This window comes from Lepidochelys kempii, chromosome 4 (assembly GCF_965140265.1).
Source record: "Lepidochelys kempii isolate rLepKem1 chromosome 4, rLepKem1.hap2, whole genome shotgun sequence".
In the NCBI taxonomy this organism is placed as follows: domain Eukaryota; kingdom Metazoa; phylum Chordata; order Testudines; family Cheloniidae; genus Lepidochelys; species Lepidochelys kempii.
The window spans coordinates 20,238,307-20,258,470 of record NC_133259.1 but is presented as its reverse complement, the minus strand read 5'-3'; the positions used below and the strand labels follow the sequence as shown (position 1 = coordinate 20,258,470).

Sequence of the window (20,164 nt, the reverse complement as noted above, 5' to 3'; positions counted from 1 at the left end):
GCTGACTCCTTTGAGGCCAAGATAGGGTGTGTCTATGCTACAATTGAAGGTGCGATTGCAGAGTGGGTAGGTAGGCCTACAAACGCTAGCTATAATCTAACGTGGCTAAATTTAGCAGTCAAGACATGGCAGCACAGGCTAGCCCGGTTAGTACATACCCAGGGTTCCAAGCAGGCTTATACAACCTGTGCCGAAGCCCATGCCGCTGTGTCTTCACTGCTATTTTTAGCCACGCTTGGTAAATTAAAGCTGGAGCCACTATGCCTATATGAGCTGCAACCACACCTCCAGTTCTTGCAGTGTAGACATACCCTGAGTTACACTGCTGTAAAACCAGTATAACTACTGAGAGTAAAATTAGACCTGGACACTATGGTTTTTATATTGCAGGGGTGTAGTACAAGATGACACATCAGGAAGGCGTATACAGTGTTGGCCTAAAAGTGAAATGTTCGCTATAATTATGGTTCTTTATCATGCTCTGATTTTTTTCTCTAAAAAACCAAGCTATCTCCTTTTTCATTTCCATTCAGGAGAGAAGCAGAATGGAAGTGTACAAGAGGCATGCATCAATCAATCAGTCAGATTTTTATATAGATGGCAGCACTATGTCATCAGATTCCAATCAATACCAGCTGATTCCTGTGCAGTGATGGCAATAATTCAACCGCAAGGAATTCTAAAGATAGACGTGGTGGTTACTGTCTAGCTGGGCAATCGGTCTAAAAGGTTTTCAGTGATGATATGCCAAGAGTGACTTCTGTTCAAATAAATGTTGTACTCGGTTGACTTGCGGGATGAAAACAAAATCTCAGTCTTTGACAAAGCAGGAAGTCAGTGTATGCATTGTTACATATACGCTGAATGACTTCATCAGAAATATCTGGACATCTCCCCATTACGGCCATGAATTTTTAAAGTATGACAGGTTTTTGTTTTAAAACTAACATTTTAAAGGGAAGGTGAATTTATAGCTCTGGAAAAAAATTGTTATTCCACTTTAATGAGAACATCAGGAAAGAGATTTACAGTTGTGATCTGTGGAAATACACTTGTTATCTATCCCAGTTCTTTCTGGGTTCATGCAGCAAGGTGGTTGCATAAGCAGGTAGGTATTGTGGCCCTATTGTTTGACCTTGGTACTGCTGCATATGTACCAACATACCATGTGATGGGTGCATAAGAAATCACTGCATAATGGAACTCAATTTTGTTGACACAATCAGAAGTTAACAGTATAAATTACTGACTCATCACATGATTGTTTTAAGCCATTCATGAGATGGGGGATTGTTTTGTATGGCATGTTTCACATTTAACAATATTGAATATGCAAAATATGTGTGAAAAGAAAATAGCAGAATGTAGGATCAATCATATGTAAATACACTACACAACCAGCTACAGTGACCCCATAAGTGTCATGACAGAGTGACCAGAAGATTCCCATCATACCAGAGAAACTGCAGCTCAACCAGAATCTGAAGTTGTCAGGAGACTTATGCTGAGGGTCCACTGTGGCCCTTTGTTTCTTCAAGTATTTCAAAGTGAAATGTGACATTGGTGTAAGGATTTGCAGAGTTAATATAACACAGTGGAGTTGAATAATTGTAGACTGTGCTCATGTTAACTGCTCATTTCATGTGATATTTTTTTTTTTAACCCAGAAGGTTTAAGGGGAGAAATTCAGAAAATTGTGAGGAAAATGTTGTCAGCAGTACCCACACTCCCCCGCTGTAAGCTGCATTCTCTCTCCCTGTCTAATGGTATAAGAGTGCTGTTATTGTGGCTGAACTGTGCATCCATTTGTGAGATGTCTGGTACAGACCATTAAGTATGTTAGAGGGGAAAGGAGCGTGAGATGCTGTGAAACACGTGGAATGAATATTTACTGCACTCTCTGGGTTGTGTGGAGAGTGCATGATCAGAGAAGGTACACATACCATACCACTTCACGTATTTTCTTTCTTGATGCACTTGGCTCTAATGGTACGGTTATTACATAGCACAATACAGCTGTTTCATATCAGGGAACACTACCATCTTCCCACTGTAAAGAGAATACATTTCTTTGTTCATGTATGCATTGTTTTTAGGAAGGGGATGAGAACCTACATAAGATCATTAAACTTTACTATTGCTAACATTTTGTTTATGGTGCTTTTCAGCACAATCCTCAATGGGAGTTTTGCCTGACTAAGGAGTGCAGGATCAGGCACGCAGTGTGTGCCTTTGGGCTCCTTTCATATACTTTTCAAAATATTTGTATTCATTTTCTTGAACACACAATGTGCTGTCTAAAACATACTTGGATATAATTATAAGACAGTATTCATTGTTAGGTACCTCAGGAAAAGCTGTACAAAGCACTATTATATAAACACTATTACAAACAATGGACCAGATCTTCAGCTGGTGTAAACTGGTATAGTTTCATTACCAACAATGTTATACTTTTAAATTAGAAAAATTCTCAATTATATCATATCCTATTTTTTCAGTGACAATAAATTCCTTTCATTTCTTTCAGCAGCTTGGTGATAAACTTTTTACCTCATATTTCTGGTACCCTTCTATGACGGATATGGCAATTTCCTGCAGTAGCCTAGACAAGCCTTCTTGAATTAAGTGTAAATATCTTAGGAGTTCATTGTGGGACAGTATGTAACATCTCTAGTGGGGAGACATGACTAATGTAAACCCTAGGAACTGTTATGAGCTACAAAGGACTCTCTTAAATAATGTGCCAAACAAGAATGAACTTTTACTTGAGTGGGTTTCCTAGGAAATACTTGGAAGGAGGAAAGAAACCCATTGTCAGCTGATTACCTGTTCCTAGGCTCCCAGGATCAAAGGCCCAAACTATAAAGTAGTGACTTTCCAATTCATGGGGGTTCCTGTTCTGAGCCAAAGGTGTTATGAACTTGTAACCACAGAAAAACCTCTTATTGAGGTTTAAGGTTTGACCACCTGCCAGAGCCCCTGTTGGAGTTGGGTTGATCTCTGGTAAGTTTATTAGCAGGCATGTAATATTTTATTGTTTTTAATAAGTTTTCTCTGTAATGCTTTCACCTTAAGAATAAATGTACTGGCTTAGAAGTGGCTGTGCGCAGGCCTGTTGAGAGAAATTTTGAGCCACAATACATCATGTTCACCGAGGCCACAACCCCCCCATTTCACTTAACTTACACTGACATTACAGATACTGTTATCCGCCCTTTCCTCCCCTCTTGTCAGCAATATGGGGTAACTTCTAACTGTGGCAATTACACTGTTTATAGTCTCAGAGGAGGAAGCAAAGCAGGTCTGTTTGGGCAGTCTGACTTGCCTAGGAACTCACAGTGCAGGCAGGGAACCATCCGGCCGGGAAAAACCCCGGTAAGGAAGGAGAGAGAGGTGAGTCTGCAGCCAAGACAGGTGATGACTCAGGAACCAGAAGCCTAAAAGTGGGTGCCCTGGGTGGACCGGGGGAATCGCAGGTGCAGGAGTCCTGAACTGTGATACCTTCCTTGTTCAATATCCTATACTAGCCTTCAAAACACTATAGACGCTCTGTTGTGACAGTGCATTATTATATGTATTATAGTAGTTTGTAGAAGACCAATCAGGATTTCTCACTCAGATGCTCAGAGTCTAACTGGTTGCCATATGTGGGATCAGGAAGGAATTTTTCCCCTGGGTCAGATTGACACTGATCTTAGGGGGTTTAGCCTTCTTCTACAGAATGTGGGTGCAGGTCATGTGCCAGGATTAACTGTGTATATCTCACTTAATCATTCCCCTTCCATTGCAGAGGCCTGGAGCACTGGTGCACCTCAGTTCCTCCTATTCTCTGCCTGTGGCATGTAATCGCCTGGTCTTCTGTGGTCTTGTTTCGATTATTGGGTTTAGTGGGTGGGTGCTGGGTGGTGTTGGCTTGTGCTATGCAGGAGGTCTGCCTAGATGATTTCGTGTTCCCTTCTGGCCTTAAACTTTTATGACTCTACTATTAGGTCCCTATTGCACTGTGAAAATACATATTAGAAGACAGTCCCTGACCACAAAAACTTTCCGTCTTAAGATCCCAATGCAGAGTAAGCTTGTAAACATGTCCTTAAGTCCATTCCTATACTGGACAGCTCTTAAGCATGTGCTTAAAGTTAAGGGGTATTAGAACTCGAGAAAACACATGGGCTGGACTGTGAGAAGCACTTGAGCGTGCGTGTGTGTGTGTGCGCCAAGGGAGGGAGCAAGGAATGCTCTTTCCCCCCCCCCCCTTTGAGTGCCCCATGATAATTTGGATTATATAGTATCCCTCAGTCTCCCTTTTCTCTGATGTATTAGGATGGATGTAGTGAGAAAAAGCACTTCAAGAATATTGGGACTTCAATGACACCAAGGATAGGTAGCTCAAGACTTCCTAAAGGAGTCTTCCTGCATTGTATGTATGCTACTTGCAGGCTATCCCTGTATATTAGTTTTTTCTTTTCAAAATTATACTTAGCCCATTTCAAAGAAAGGCAGATTGAAGTCCGATGGGGCCTGATCCAAGCCCACTGAAGTCAGTGTGAGCCTTTCCATTGTCTTTAGTAGGCTTTGGATCAAACCCATAATTTGGAAGGCACAGAGAACATTTAAAAAGTGTTGTACATCTCCTTGTATGTTTAGCTTCCATATAATTTTGTTCACATTTCTTTTTCAATCAGACTTAAGGTTGGATTCCAAAAACGAGGTAAGCGTCAGCTATAAATACAGAGATGAAAAATTTCAGTTTCCAAAAAATGCCAGAGTTGGGATAAGGACTGCTCTTACATCTTTACATGGCGTGTGATTTCCTGCTGTGCACTGAACATAGCTGTAGGAGGGAATTAACTAAGATTTTAAATTTGAGTTCAAGATGGGTGGGAGAGAAAAGCCCAGTCAGGAAAAAGGAATCATAGAACTGGAAAGGACTTCAAGAGGTCTTCTAATCCAGTGCCTTGCACTCATGACAGGACTAAGTATTATCTAGACCATTCCTGACAGGCATTTGTCTAACCTGCTCTTAAAAATCTCCAATGACAGAGATTCCACAACCTCCGTTGGCGATTTATTCCAGTGCTTAATCACTCTGACAGTTAGGAAATTTTTCCTAATGTCCAACCTAAACCTCCCTTGCTGCAATTCAAGCCCATTGCTTCTGTCCTACCCTCAGAAGTTAAGAAAAACAATTCTTCTGTTCTCCCTCCTCCTTGTAACCACCTTTTATGTACTTGAAAACTGTTCTGTCCCCTCTGTCATCTCTTTTCTAGACTAAACAAACCCAATTCTTTCGATCTTCCCTCATAGGTCTTGTTTTCTAGACCTTTAATCATTTTTGTTGCTCTTTTCTGTACTGTCTCCAATTTGTCCACATCTTTCCTGAAATGTGGCGCCCAGGACTGGACACATTACTCCAATACACTCAGCGTTGCAACATCTAAATCACGTTTTCAAAGATGATTTAGGCACTGGAGCCTAAATACCCATTGGCTCCTAAATGCCTAAATTCCTTTTGAAAATATAAATATATTAGGTATTGCTGTGCTCAGCACAGTGACCCCCAAACACCTATAAAATCTTGGCCTATATGACTTAGGAGCCTGTGTTTCATTGACTTTCCATGAGACACAGGCTCCTAAATTACATTAGAAATTTTACGCCTTGCTCTTTAAAAGTGTCCCCCTCGGTTATTGTTGTACACTTTCCCCTGCCTCCAGGGAATGAGTTTTAGTAGTTGGAAGATTGGACGGTTAAAATAATGGCTGTTGGCTTTTGGCACAAGTGTAAAGAATTGATAGTAATCATCAAAAATATATCTTGGATTTCACACTGTTGTATAAACCCAGAAAGCCATAGTCTGGAATAAATCCTACTACATAAATATGTGCTGATGTTTATGGCCACTGGTGGGATATAAATAGAACATGCAATTGGAGGGGGTGTAATAAGTGTTCCATTTTTTCTGACTCACAGATGCCTACTTAACTCATGAGAGGGAGAGAATCAATACCAAGCCCTAAGGGGTTTTCTGCAGAACTGTGGGCGGAAGCTTTTGTTGTGTGTGTCCAATACAAACACTTGCATTAATATGGATCAGGGAAATGTGATTTATTGTTCACATCAGAGATAGAAAAGACTGGCCAGATCACCTACTCCAGTGTTGTTTAAACTTTTCCATACTGTAACCCCATCTTATAACAGAATCCTTCCTGCTTTTAACCATAAAGCATTTGGGACCCTACCCTCATTTAGCCATAAAGAAAGGGAGGATGGTTAAGAACCCCTTTGTTGAGAACCCATCATTTATTTTGTTCCCTGGCAGCGTAGAATCATTGTCTCCAGTTTGCAGTAAATAGATATAGATAGTATTTCCTTCTTCCTAGTAGTATGAAATTCTATCTACAATTTTTAGAGCAACTTTTGAATGCAGAAAATCTACAGATATGCTTGCCACTACTGCAGAGAGCATACCTGTTTTTTCTGGTTCACGACGGGCAAGTTGGGCAGAATTTTCAAAGCAGAGACCAGATTTGTGTATGGAAAAAGTCACAGCAAAAGTTTTACCTTTCTTCACATACACATTTGCCACAATTCTAGAAGTAAATTGTATAGCTGTGCAAGCAAGTTTCTAGTTAGATACCTAAATAAACAGCTGTTTGCAAACAAACTTTCTTAATTTGCACAAGTAGCCCTAGTAAATGCTTATGGATTTAATGGATTTAATATGCACGGGTCTCCCTCTTCCCATATAAAAATGATGGCCTGCTATGTCCACCTGTGTCTAGAATACAGAGAAAGAGCTTCACTTTAGGAGCTAGAGAGAAAAGATACTGCTCAGGCCTAATAAATGATGCAAAGCAACCCTGCATGAGCACCCTCAGCAACCCCAGCCTATCTGCTGCTGTATGCAGCTCTATCTCTGACATTTCTTGCCAGTGAGGGGAAAGTCACTAATCCCTTCCCCACCACCACTGGGGCGCTTTGCAGCCTCCTTTCCCATGGCTGGGAGAAGCAAGTGTCCGCTGGCAGCAGGGAGAGCTCTGGGGAGCAGAAGTGGGGCTGGTACGTGCTGGGGGCAAGCTCGCTGAGTGGCAGAAACCAGGCGGCCTTGGGGAGGCAGCACCTCCAAACACATCCCTGGCATTACCCGCCTGCCCAAAGGACAGGGGAAGCGATAGGAGGTAGCAAGACAGAGCAAAAGGGCTCACCCACCATCCCAGCTAGTGGGCAGAGGGGCTCGGTCCCCACTCCCCTGCGGGCAGATGGCAGAGGTGGGGGGCAGAGGAGCTTGCCCCTCCCCCGGAGACAGATGGCAGAGGGGCTCAGTCCCCTGCTTCCCTGGGGCCAGATGGCAGAGGTGGGGAGCAGAGGGGCTCGGTCCCCCCCCCCCACGGGGCAGATGGCAGAGGTGGGGGGCGCAGGGACTCAGTTTGCTTCCCCAGACAGGGGCGGGCGGGCGGGCGGGGGGGGTGCACGTGCAGCAGGGGGAAGAGCTCCCCCCCCTTGAATGTAAAGGGCCAGCTCTCTCCTGGGGGGGCGAGCCTGACCATCCCCGCCCGGGCAATGGCGGCCAGGGCGCGGGCTGGCAGCGGCGGATCCCACCCGGGCGGCTCCGTCGCGCGCGCCGCTGCCCAGTCCCTGGCCGCCCGGCAGCGCCAGCGGCGCCCATCTGCGCGGCCGGCCGCGGAGCTCCCGCCCCGCCCCGCCCCTGCAGCCCCCGCCCCGCCCGCGGGCTGCGCGGTCACTGGCGGGGCTCGCGCTTCCCCGCGCGTGTTGCCTGGGCGGGCTCGCCGCTCCCTGGATCGATTTGCCTTGCGGGAGCGCAGCGGGGGCTCGCCCGCGGGATCTCTGCGGCCGCCCCCCAGGGAGGAAGCGCTTCCTTTGCTGCACAGAGGATGGATTTCTCTGCAAGGTCATCCGTGCCTTCGGCTGAGCTGCAGCGGCGGCGGCGGCTGCCCGGCGGCGTTGAAGGTAAGGGAGGGAGCCCAGGGCCGGTGGCTTGCGGGTGTATGTTGATTGTACGTGGCCGGTGCTTGGGGTGGTGTGGGTGTCACGCGGTCATCGGGGCCGGTCCTGCTCCCCCCGTCGCTTCAGTGCAACCTGGCTTGCTTTGCCACGGAGGGAAAGAAACCGCCTTGCACCTGGAGGCGAACTCTGCCTGCAAGTTTGATCAGGGCAAAGCAACCCCAAGGCATTGCCATTTGCAGAGGGCTGGGGACGGGCATAATACCAGCGAGGCACAGCAGGGGATGCCTTGCCTGACAGTGGAAATCGGGGCTGGCAAATGGGGTGAATACAAAACGCCCCCGCCCGCCCACCCACCCACCCACCCAAATGCTTTGCTGCATGCGCGAGGAATAAGCAGCAAAACCGGTCTGGGTAAAGGGAGCGTGGCGGGGCCGGCGTGGGGGATGCGTCTGTGCCCTGCATGTCTGCAGCCCAAGGTTGTCGCTGTGAATTCTTAAGAGGCTGAAGCGTGGACAGGAGGAGGGTGACCCTTGCAGTTGGATGGGGGACCGCAGTCTGGGTCCTCTTCTCTGTCCTAGTGCAGCACTGGGGAAGAACCCGTTCCCATCCAAAACACTTGGACGTTGTTTGCTAAAAGCTGGTGTGCCTTTGGGATTATCCCCCCCTCCAAGGAGTCTGGGTCGTGGCTGGGGCTGGAAGAAATGTTTACTACAGCAGGAAGATAAACAGAACGGTTGGGATGCAGGCCCAGATTCATAACGTATTTACACCCCATTTATAGCAGGTGGAGGGAATTGCTGTTGAATATTTGACTCTGAAAATACATTGCAGGCATTTTACCAGATACCAGCTCAGGGTCAAATCCTGAAGTCTTTACAGGGAGTGTGTCTTACTATATGTCTGTACACTGTCTAGTATAGGGCTGCTAGGCAATACTGCCATAAAAATAATAACAAAATAATTAGGCAAACCCTCCACTGAAGTCAAAGAGGGCCTAATTCTGCTTTTAATTACGCAGACCGTGTAAGAAAGCAGAATTGTCTTCTCAATGGCTTCAGTGGGAGTTTTGCCTGAGTAAGGAGTGCAGCAGTGGGTCCAACCCATTTATTTTTTTCCAGTCACAAGTGCTGCATGTTGTTTTTTTAGCTTCTTCTCATGAGTGTAATGGTCACCTCTCCATTGTAGATCTGGGCAGAGAGACCCAGATGAGTCTTGAAAAGATAATTGCTCAGTTGTTTGTTGGTTTCAGAATTATTTTGTTTGCTTTTATTTCTGTGGTTTGTCTCTGGGAAGCTGGTATGGTTTTTGGTTTTCAAAATGAAATAAACAGAATAGTCGGATGTTAAAGGAAGAGAGGAGGGAAACAAGGTGCTGTATTTCCATCTGTAAAAGATGGGTTTGAGTGGCAAAAATGAGTTTTGCTGCAATGTTGCTTTGCTATTCAACAGGGGAGAGTAATTGCCCTAGCAACAGCACTGTTGCACAGTACAACTACTTGCCCAGACACAAGTGACGAAAAACAAAACACTCCATATCTTTTTGCGGTGTCATTTGTTTCAAAACCTTTGATTTTTTTTGCACAGATTTTTGTTTTTAAAGGAAGGGTTGGGTGGAATAAGAGTGAGGTGGATGACAGAATGAGGCTTCACAGCAGGCATCCTAAAAGAGACTAGAGAAAAGCCTGTGAGCAATACTTTGTATCCCCTTCCCAATCTCTGTCCTTGGAATGTACTTTTTCGAGGAATGAAAATACATGTTACCCTATCCTTCCCCTTGTATTTCCTAAACCAGAGTTTTCCAACCTGTGCATTCAGTGGAAGTCTGCTGAGAGCTGACTGGTCACATGATGTTAGTTCTCTTTGTTTCCAGTTGCTAAAGTGAATTAAAAGAAATTAACATTCCATTAAATACTTTCCAAATGTTACTTTTTCCTGTAAACCAGTGCTGTAGTTGCCACGCTGTAGTAAAGCGGTTGCCTGAGGGAGATGACATTTGTCCGTGCAGGAATAGGAGTGGGGGTGTGCAAACGACAATCACTCTGAGATGTGGGCCACGCTGTAAAAAACGTTGAGATCCCTGGCTTTGAGCATTACTGCCATTCCATACCTCAGGGTTCATAAATCTTCCAAAATCCTGTTCCTGCTCCCACTGAAGTCAATGGGAAAACTCCAGTTGACCTCAAAATCAGAGACTGATGTATTACAATGGGGGAATCACAGTTCTTCACATGAAGTTCTTCACACTTCCAATGAAGTGAGCTGTAGGGGCGGACTGTCTCTACAGTGGTTCTGTGAACCTGAGGAAAGATGGATTATGAGCAGCATTGTGTTTTGTTGCTAGTTCAGTGAAACATGAATGGTGCTTCTCCACGCTTTCTAGTTTTTGGGGGTAAAGAACTAGATGTGAGCAGAAGAGGTTAAGAACTTTGATCTGCTACCACTACTTTTTCTTTTTTCTCCTTTTCCTTCTTCAGACACTTTTGTTGAATGGTTGAGATTCTTGTCCTTTCCATGTGGAAGATGCAAGCCTTCCTTGTCCTGTCATGTGTTGTTGTGGATCGTGGGATCATAGAAGTCAGAGAGGGAAAAGACTTAACAAGCAATTTAGTCATATCCCCTGCCAGTGCAGTATTATACATTTTGCTCTTGTATCTCTTTTTATGCTGCTCTGTCTGACATTTCAAAGCTTTGCCTCTTGAACCAGTGTGAATGGTAGTCCATATTGTTGGCCAAGCTAAGAATGAACAATTTACCTCTCGCTGAAGTGTTGTATTATTATGTAAAGAGTTTAGCCTTTCAGATTGTCATTAATTGGGCAATTCATTATAATAAATGCTTGTCCCTACCAGGTACGTTACTTTAGGATGGCAGGTTCTTTTAATGGTGGTGCATAAAGCAGTCCATAGAAGAAATAGATAAAAGTCCACTGTTTCATGCTCTTTAAAGCTAACTAGAAATTAATAAAGGTCTACATTTTCTTGCTTCTCAAATAAAGATCACACCAAGGAGTAGATTTTTTTTATTTTTATTTTATTTTATTTTTTGTTGTTTTTTTAATTAAAGAAAGGTAGAGCATGGGCATGGTAACTAAATTATGTGTGAGTATCTATAACTTTCTACATTTATAATGAACTAATTCAAACATAAGGACATGCAGCTCTGTTAAAAGGATACTGCTTATTTTGCTGGCCTTTAGAAAAAGGAATTTGCTTTGTTCTCTCTCATAAATTTACAAGTCCAATGTGTATGTAGTGATGTCTGAGATCACTGCGGCACCTGCTTTGGGTTACCTCTTAAACAGCAAGTGTGTGAGCACAGATATTCACTATATCTATCTATCAGTCCCTCATCACCACAGTGACTGCATGCCTCCCAAGTATTTAAAAATAGGAAATGATATATGTCAAATCTATTCTTGGTGGAATTATAAAGTTAGTACTACAGCAATGTTTCTTTGACAATTTATTAAATATGTGAATTTTTTAAAGGAAATAACCTCCTTTTTATATCCTGTAAGAGCAATGGCTTGATTGACGTTTAGTTTTGTGTGCATGCCTGTGCCCATGAAGAGCTTCTTTCTGCAAGGAAGCAAAGCTGGTGAGGGGGCAGTGAATTTTTCCTTTTAGTTGGTTCCGTTAGTCTTCTCTCTTGCAGGAGTGAGTTCTATGGTCCATATCCAGCTACTGGCAAAATTCTTTCTCTTTCACTCTTGAGCCTCCCCGTATTGTCTGAAGGCATACGTGCTGGAACTAGAGGTGCAGGGGGTGCTGTCGCTGGCTTGAAGTACTAATAACCCAAATAGATGGTTTCCACCTTCAGCACCCCCACTATAAAAATTGTTCCAGCATCACTGGCTGACACTTTCATCGTTCCAGTGGATCATGTCTGCCATGATCATGGTCAGAGAAATGTTCTCTCGGGCATTTAAGTGCAATCCCATGTGTGGTTTCCATACCAGGGCAGAGACTTTTAAGAGGACTCCGTTCAATGGGAAGCCAGGGCCAAGGATGGAGCCCAGATGATGCATTCACAATGACCTGTGTTGCTAAGTGGTTGGGCTCCTGTTTTGTACCCATTGGAGCTTTATTCAGGATGTGTGGCCTCATTCTTATGTATTATGAGTTGCACGCTTGGAGATCACATGTATGTGGATCAATGTGAACAACACTGAGTCTGATGTGATGGGGTTCAACTTTCTGGCAGAGGGAAGTGGGTATTTTTGACACTGGCTTTTTGAGCAACCAGTGACATTTAGCAGTGTAACAGGACTGAAATGCTTTGGACTTTATTAACAATCTGAGGGCAGATGCCTTCAAGCATGAGGGACATTACAGAACAATTTAAAGACTATCAGTTACTATTTTTAAGTTATAAGAGTAAAAAAACATGACTGGGCTAACCATCTTCTCTTTCTCTTTCAAACTACAAAAGATTGCTTCATTTGCAAACATTAAAGGCCCAGACATGAACTTACTCCTGCAAGTCTTCCCTCTGGGGATGGCTTAGAAGCAGGTGGATTATATTAGTACATTCTGGGAATGGTAAAGTAGGTCAAATTTGAGGCGTAAAAACCTTGCTATTCTTATGTTTTTTATTTTACTATTTAACCAACAAAACACCACACATAAAAATTGAAGCTGAGGCATGCAACAGATCGTTAATATTAAGGGCCAAATGCTACTTGTTGGTTTCCTCTCTGGTGCAAAAGGCAAAAGCAACCTGCTACTTTCAGAATTACAGATATATATGGAGAGTGAAACTAGATAGCATAAAATAGATAGGAACCTAGAGTGAATTTTTACTGGTGACTTGCAAAACATTGAAAACAGTCTTTTAACGCATTGCACTGTGTTCTTGGTTTCATTTTATTTCTTTGTTTTATGACCAGGTGCTCTCTCTGGCCCAGTGAGTGTTCCACTGTGGATAAATACATAAATAATCATTGAAAGAGGGAGAGAGAATGGCAGTAGCTCTGTAGCCCAGTGGTTAGGGTCTCTACGTGGGAGGTGGGAGACGCTTGATCCAGTCCCCAATTCCAATCTCTCTAATTATTGATCCACAGTGGAACAGCTTCAGCAGGAGACAAAGGGAGCCACACATCAATATAGCCTATTAGTTTGAGCACTGTCCTGAGAGGTGGGAGACACCTGTTCAAATCCTATTTCCCACTCTGGCAGAGAGAATTGAACTTTGGTCTTCCATATCCCAGGCAAATGCTGTAACCACTGAGCTAAAAGCTATAAGGTGGGCACCATTACTATCTCCTCTTCCAGCTGGATTTTTGAATGGGATATGTTCCTATAGGCATGCTCAGAGGCTACCCATGACTTAGAGCATGGCATGCACATCTTCCCTCAATTCATGAATTGCCCTGAGGCTTAGGCAGGAGGTAGGAGTCCTGATGCCTATAGTGAGCAGCAGTGCGCATATCCCAGGGTATAAAACCTAGGCACATAGGGAACTTTTACAGCAGAAAGTTAGGCACCGAGTGAGTTTAGGCACCTGCAGGATGAGGCAGCAGCTGAGTGGGAGTTTGTGGATCGCAGTGGTGCCACGCCCCAGGACAGCAGCGCCGAGGCTCCTCAGTTGCTTCCTGGATTACACCCCACCGTCTTACAAGAGACTTTATGACAGGATGAGGTGCAAAACAATGGCAGTAAAAGATGTTTAACTGGAATACAATCATTCCTGGTACTTTCTGAGTCAAAGAAAATTGATTTCCCCCTCCCCCCACAAAGAGAATGCTTTAGATAGTGTCTCTGAATAAATGTTTTACATTCATTTCTAACAAATTAAAACGAGGTGTATGTGTGTGTTTTCCATTGTGTTGTACACGTGGACTTTGAACTCGGAAACTGTTCTATAGCAACAAAGACATGCACTGATTGATATTTGAATCGTAGCGATTCAGTTACTTATTAAAGGGGAGCAACTCACTTCTTGTTTAGAGTCAGTGGCCAAATGTTTGAGTTTGCACATTTGTGGCAAATATGAAAGAGCAGAGATGTCGGTACCCTGCTGTGTAAACATGGAAAAAGTGTAATCGACAACACTCACGACCCCATTCAATCTATTAGTTTGAGAGAGAGAGTGAGCTTTGTGGCTAAGAGGCAGTTTAGTACTGCTTCACACTCTCATCTGTCCGCTGCTGAAGAATGGACACATTTACTTGGGTACAACTATTTAATTGAGGTGGAGGAGAGGGAAATGCCAAAATGCACAACAAATATTGCTCACAATCAATTATTTCACCAGTTATAGTCCCCCTGCCCGGGTACTATAGCCTGTCCTCTTGGAGAGACCAACTTTGTGCTTTCATAAGTCTTTTCCACCCCGGACTAATATGATATAAAAAGTAAATGGTGTAAAAAAGAAATCTGATATGTTGCTGTTACCAAGTTTTCCAAGTACAAGGTGTAGTTCACATTCAAAAAGACAAAGATTCTACTGTTTTAAGAAGGATCCAGCTGCAGGTCACATTTTTTCCAACATGATGTCTGTCTGGACTGTAGATAGTAGTAGCTCCAGTAGTTGCTTTCTCTATTCACTTTACTATACACTAATAGTAGCATCATGGGATGTTTAGTTCCATTTATTTGATTTTGCTTTTGCTTTCCCAAGGTGATCTCTCTTACCACAACGTAAAGAAGCTTCTTAAGGGTGCTGAAAGATTTCATGTCATTCTGATGACAAGATCATGAGAGTTCAACCCTTCAGAAACAACGAGGAGTCCTTGTGGTACTTTAGAGACTAACATTTGTTTGGGCATAAGCTTTTATAGGCTAAAACCCACTTCATCAGATTCATGGAGTGGAACATACAGTAGGGAGGTATAAATACACAGCATATGAAAAGATGGGAGTAGACTTACCAAGTGGGGGGGGGGGTCAGTGCTAACGAGCCAATTCAATTAAGTTGGAAGTAGGCTGTTCTCAACAGTTGACAAGAAGGAGTGGAAATCACTTTTGTAGTGTTAATGAGGCCAATGTAAACAAGGTGGCCCATTTCAAACAGTCGACAAGAAGGTGTGAGTATTTAGCAAGGGGAAATTAGTTTTTGTAAAAACAACGCAGAGTATTTGTGGCACCTTAGAGCATAACAAATTGATTTAGTTTTTGGAGTGACCCATCCACTCCCAGTCTTTATTCAGGCCTAATTTGATGGTGTCCAGTTTTCAAATGAATTCCAGTTCTGCAGTTTCTCATTGGAGTCTGTTTTTGATGGTTTTTTGTTGAAGAATGGCCACTTTTAAGTCTGTTGTTGAGTGACCAGGGAGATTTGAAGTGTTCTCTTACTAGTTTTTGAACGTTATAATTCTTGATGTCAGGTGCCCATTTATTCTTTTGTGTAGAGATTGTCCGATTTGGCCAGTGTACATGGCAACTCCTTCAAAGGATGAAATACAACACTGCATGCTCACGTAAGAGACAGCATTTGTTAGCCCTTGCTTTTGGTAAATTAGTGTAGTGGAGAATTTACAGAGATACAGTAGAACTTCAGAGTTACGAACACCAGAGTTATGAACCGACCGGTCAACCATACAACTCATTTGGAACCAGAAGTATGCAGCCAGGCAACAGCAGAGACCCCCCCCCCCCCCCCCAAAAAAAAAAAAAAAAAGCAAATACAGTACAGTACTGTGGTAAAAATTAAGGGGAAGAGTTGACAAAATAATGAAACTGTTTTTCTGCTCGTTTCATTTAAATTAAAGATGGTTAAAAGCATTTTCCTTCTGCTTAGTGAAGTTTTAAAGCTGTATTAAGTCAATGTTCAGTGGTAAACTTTTGAAAGAATAACCATAACGTTTTGTTCAGCGTTATAAACATTTCAGAGTTACGGACAATCTCCATTCCCGAGGTGTTCATAACCCTGAGGTTCTGCTCTAGCTCTTTCCTTGCTTCCGTGTTGAAGGACTCAGGGCAGGTCTACACTACGGCAGGGATGGACGCTCTGGGATCAATCCACCGGTGGTCAACTTAGCGGGTCTCGTAAAGACCTGCCAAATCGACTGCAGATCGCTCTCCAGTTGACCCCTTTACTCTACCCCCAACGAGAAGAGTAAGGTAAGTTGACGGGAGACTTTTCTCCCACGGTGTAGACTGTGCAGTAACTTGACCTAAGGTATGTTGACTCCAGCTACGTTATTCACGTAGCTGGAATTGCGTAGTGTAGGTCGACTTACCACGCTAGTGTAGATATAGCCTTAGTTGAAGCTCTAAGGAGCACATAGTAGTTTGCAACCTACCAAGTTGCTGGTTGGAAAAGCTGGCAAAGAACACACATGGGTGGTGGTTTTATTTTCATAAATTCTTTTTGGCAGTGCTGCTGTAAGTAGAGGTGGCTGCATTCAGAGGGCTACCTATTGGATAAAGGCATGTGGATACCAAGATTATAATACACTCAACCATCTTGTCTTAAGAATGTATATTCAGAAAATAGTAGTTTTTTGATAGGAGGAGAACTAGGGAGCACTAAGGAGAGAGGATTGAGGGCGGCATGAGGAAGAATGTAAGAGGAAAACTGGAAGTGGCAGCACTGTCTTGAAGGTGGAAGATAGAAGCTAAAAAAGGGGGTGAGGAGGAGAGAGGACGATACGGCTGCTCTCGTAGAAGTGGAGGATAATTTTAGACTGGAGTTGAGGTGGGAGTCTAAAGAGGAGGTGGTGCAGGTTGGTTAATGGACTAGCCTTCTATCCCAGAGACCAGGTTTCAAATCTTCTTTCAGTCAAAAGTGACAGCTCAGCAGTTCCCTCTTAGTGAGAGATCCCAACCCTCCTTTCTTGCGGTCATGCTATATAGCACACTACTTTCAGAGGGAAACAGATTTTTCCAGTTTTACTTTTTCCCTTTGGTTCAGGCCAAGATTCTCGAGTGTCAGACACAAACCAAACAGGGTTTCCCTTCACTGATCTTAAAAAATTAAGGTGACTGGAATCCTGCCCTGGCTTCATTTTATTCTGTTTTATTTCACTGTCTCCTTCCTGGTATTATTTTTTCTCATTCTCTTCACATCCCCAAGCACTGGTCTGTTCAGCATGTTTGGTAAAAGGTTTGCCAGCATCCACGCTGAGCATACACTTATCTGCAGAAACCCATGGCCCCTGCTCTATCTTCTTTTAACCACCTCATGTGGCCACAATTTTTGACAGGGCTAATTGTTTAATTAGCGCTGAGTGGCACAGCAAGCAAGCAGAGCTGTCAGAAACAGAGCTTTATAAAATAGGTCATTTTACATGCTCTGCTATTTATTTCTCAGAACAGCCATCCCCACCCTTGAATTCTTCAGAATCTGGTTCCTAACCAGTCTGCTTCCCTCTTGAAACTTGGCTCTCTTTTTCCACTTCCACTCATCCTATCCTATAAGAGATGAATTTTCTTGTACAGCAGAGCTAATCAACACAGGCTGAAAGGGTGGCGTTGGAGACTTGGTGCATTGGACAAGATAGAACCCATTATAGATTCATAGATTGTTGACTGATTTTATGCATAGTAACACCATTACTTACTAGTACTAGTGTTCACCAACTGAAATTTACTGCAATTAAGTGCCACATACAGTAATGTGATTTGTATCTATTTTATCACTGCTTTTTTCAGAGAGTTTATGTAGGTAATGATAGAGCAGTTTCTTGCAGTGTTTTAACAGTTGGAATTAGTCCAAAAACATTGGCAGCTTTTCCACTATGTTTTGCCTCTCGACCTGGCTGACGTGCTGAGCGGAGAGAAACATGGGATATTTTTAGCTATTGCTCAGGTCTGAGTCGAGGAAAGCCTGACAGGATGGTATTTTATGGACATCTAATTTAACAGCTTCCTCAGCCCCAGGTAAATAAGACCATTAGCATAGAGTTACTCATGGTGGATGAGACAACAGGGTCCATCTGAACTAATATCCTGCTCCTAGAGGTGCCAGTGAGGGATACTTAAGAGCAAGACAAAACCCAGCTCACAATACCCTCTGCCAGTTGTGCTATCCTGGAAGGAGGATTCCATCTCCGCTTCCTCGGTAGAGCTGCTTCAACCCAAAAGCTTTGTAATATTGTGATCTAACTTCCTAGCTAAGAAGATACTACACATTATGATAATCTATGATAGCACCTAGAGGTTTCAATCAAGATAGGGCCCCATTGTGCTCGGAATTGTACATAGTTGTTTATTGCTATCTGTATGTTCAGTTCCTGTCTCAGAGTTCAACAAGATTGGTTGGTTGGTTGGTTTTTTAATGTGAGATTGCCCCAAATCTATGGTCTCAGTCATGTAACTGACTGCACTTAGTCACAGGGGTGCACATGCACACAACTGTGGGCAGGATTGGGGCCTCTGTAGACAAGACAGAAGGTGGAGGTAAAGGTATTAGAACTGAGGCAGGAGAGAGAGAGAGAAAAAATCAAGTTCATATAATAAGGATACTGGAAAGCCAGGCATATAGATCCAGATCTCAAGTGTCAGTCCAGCTCTTGCAGTACAACACACCATCCAGTTCTGGTGCAGAGCCCCCTTCTTACCTGCTAGTTAACAGATGACATACATGTTTTAAGTGCCTTGGTTTTAGAGTTTGGGTTTCGTTTTCTGAATGCCTAGTTGCCTGCGAGCAGTGATCTTTCAAAGTAAATTAATTCAGGCCAATCTGCCCCAATATATTTCATTTCTTTGTGTAAATCGTCTGCAAGGTCAATGATGTAGAACTCATGCATCATGATTTGACAGCCAGCGTGTCCAAGCAGCAGAAGCCTGTAGAGCAGTCAGCAGCTACAGAGAACAAATTTCTAATGAACTATGCCCATAGATCATTGGCTATTAACACCATTACACACCATATTGATCTTTTTTTTTATGTCCTCCCGTAAATCAGAGCAGGTTTATTATTAGAGGCCTCCAAATAGGTAGTGAAGGATGAAGTCTCTGTGTATGTAATCTACAGTGGGAAGGCTTGCATTTCTTTAAAGGAGTAGCAGTCTGCCTAGTTGAAAGGCTGGAAGAGCCATATTTCAGGATTATTGTTAACTACAGTTAGGTACCTGTTCTTTCAAATGTAGGTGGAGAGAGAGAAGCAAATAGTTTATAGTGACCTGCTTGAAATGAAGGCTCAGATAAGCAGTACTGCATCCCTGTGGTCAGAAAAAAACCCAAAACCCTGAGCATATGACAGGCAAAAAGCACCAAAAAGGGAGCAGGTTTTCTCTCTGCTAAAGGGAGCAGGCATTTCCTGGAATTTAATTCTCTATGAAAGTGATAAACCTTCGCTTGAATATATAGATATAGATAATGATATGAATTAAATTATATCCTGCTATAACTGACCCAAGTTAATAAATGTCACGGCCGTCTCTTGGCGTGGCATCAAGGTCATGCTATAACATTAGCTGTTGTTGTGATCCAGAAAACAAATAGGCTATTTTTGTATGTATGTGTGCGGGGGGTTTCTTAAGAGAACATGACAGACAAATATTAGTTAGCGTGATCAGGATCCCAGATTGCCTTCTAGTGACGAAGATCTTTTGGTTCATCATTTCCAGTGACGTGAATGTGACAGCAAACAAAGAGAAGCCAAAAAATAAAACAAACAACCTGTACAAGGTGTTACGCAGTCAGTTTTGCTGCTAAGCTTTCCTTTGTGCAGAAGGACTGCTGGTTCGGGTAGGGAACACTAATACTAACCGCTGCTGGGGACTGCATGCGGTAAACAGGTACAGCTAGAGAAGATGACTAACTTTAAAAGGGGTTGTAAAAGAAAATAGCTTCCTCTCAAATTATGATAGCAAACATTTGTAGGGCTTGATCTAGCATCCATTGAGGTCAGTGGGGTTTGCAGTAGCCCCATGTAATACAGTTCAGAGCATTTTACAAACCTGAACTCTCACAACTACCCCCCGGAAGGAAAACAAGGCAGAGAAAGTCAAGTCATAATCTTCAATTTAGTGTGCCTAAAATTAGGCAACTAAATTTATATTTAGACACCTAAGTAAGTGGCTTGAGGTTCAGAGGTGCTGAGCACACATGGTCAATGGAAGATGCAGGCATTTGGAACTATGACTGGGTCTCTTGCCTTGGCTGACAAGTTTTCCTGCAATTCCCCCTTAAAACCCACTACTTGCACTTAACATTCACACATGAACCTGATCGCTAGTTCTGCCTCCACCCATTATTCACCCCAGTTATTTGATTTGTATCCTGTTTATCAGGATTGAGTCCTGGCCC

General features: G+C 43.3%; 1 protein-coding gene across 1 annotated transcript in view; it reads left to right on the top strand.

Moving 5' to 3' along the window:
* Positions 1–7,886: 7,886 nt before the first annotated feature.
* Positions 7,887–20,164, top strand: part of GPRIN3 (GPRIN family member 3) — a 56,257-nt gene continuing 43,979 nt past the window's right edge. Inside the window, exon 1 of the mRNA XM_073340685.1 lies at positions 7,887–7,971. The gene's annotated coding sequence lies outside the window, so the exon portion shown is untranslated. The remainder of the gene's footprint in view (positions 7,972–20,164) is intronic.